Genomic DNA, 1,197 nt, shown 5'->3' on the forward strand with positions numbered 1-1,197 from the left:
ATTCCCCCTCCACCCGCCCAGATCATGGATGACCATCCTGCCTTTACAGTCCGGCAGCTGCTGGATGTGCGTCGCAGGGGCCAGAGGAGAGGAGCATAATAACAATAATTACAATAATCAAGGTTAACTGTCATATCTATATTTGACTAAAAAAATGTTTTTGTGTCTAGTATATTGCTGCTACAGAAAGACAGATAACAGCATGTACAGTGGGTACGGAAAGTATGCAGACCCCTTTAAATGTGTCACTGTTTCGTTGCAGCCATTTGCTTAAATCAAAAAAGTTCATTTTATTTCTCATTAATGTACACTCAGCACCACCACCATTTTATTAAAAAAGAAAAACTGAAATATCACATGGTCATAAGTATTCAGGCCCTTTGCTCAGTATTGAGTAGAAGCACCCTTTGGAGCTAGTACAGTCATGAGTCTTTTTTGGAATGATGCAACAAGTTTTTCACACTTGGATTTGGGGATCCTCTGCCATTCTTCCTTGCAGATCCTCTCCAGTTCCGTCAGGTTGGATGGTGAATGTTGGTGGACAGCCATTTTCAGGTCTCTCCAGAGATGCTCAATTGGGTTTAGATCAGGACTCTGGCTGGGCCAGTCAAGAATGGTCACAGAGTTATTCCGAAGCCACCCGAAGCCACTCCTAGTTATTTTAGCTGTGTGCTTAGGGTCATTGTCTTGTTGGAAGGTGAACCTTTGGCCCAGTCTGAGGTCTGAGCACTCTGGAAGATGTTTTCTTCCAGGATATCTCTGTACTTGACCGCATTCATCTTTCCTTCAATTGCAACCAGTTGTCCTGTCCCTGCAGCTGAAAAACACCCCCATAGCATGATGCTGCCACCACCATGTTTCACTGATGGGATTGTATTGGACAGGTGATGAACAGTGCCTGGTTTTCTCCACACATACCGCTTAGAATTAATGCCAAAAAGTTCAATCTTGGTCTCATCAGACCAGAGAATCCTATTTCTCATAGTCTGGGAGTCCTTCATGTGTTTTTTGGCAAACTCTATGCGGGCTTTCATATGTCTTGCACGGAGGAGGGGCTCCCGTCGGGCCACTCTGCCATAAAGCCCCGACTGGTGGAGGGCTGCAGTGATAGTTGACTTTGTGGAACTTTCTCCCATCTCCCCACTGCATCTCTGGAGCTCAGCCACAGTGATCTTTGGGTTCTTCTTTACCTCTCTC

Source organism: Cynoglossus semilaevis, chromosome W, assembly GCF_000523025.1.
Source record: "Cynoglossus semilaevis isolate Cse_v1.0 chromosome W, Cse_v1.0, whole genome shotgun sequence".
Taxonomy (NCBI): Eukaryota; Metazoa; Chordata; class Actinopteri; order Pleuronectiformes; family Cynoglossidae; genus Cynoglossus; species Cynoglossus semilaevis.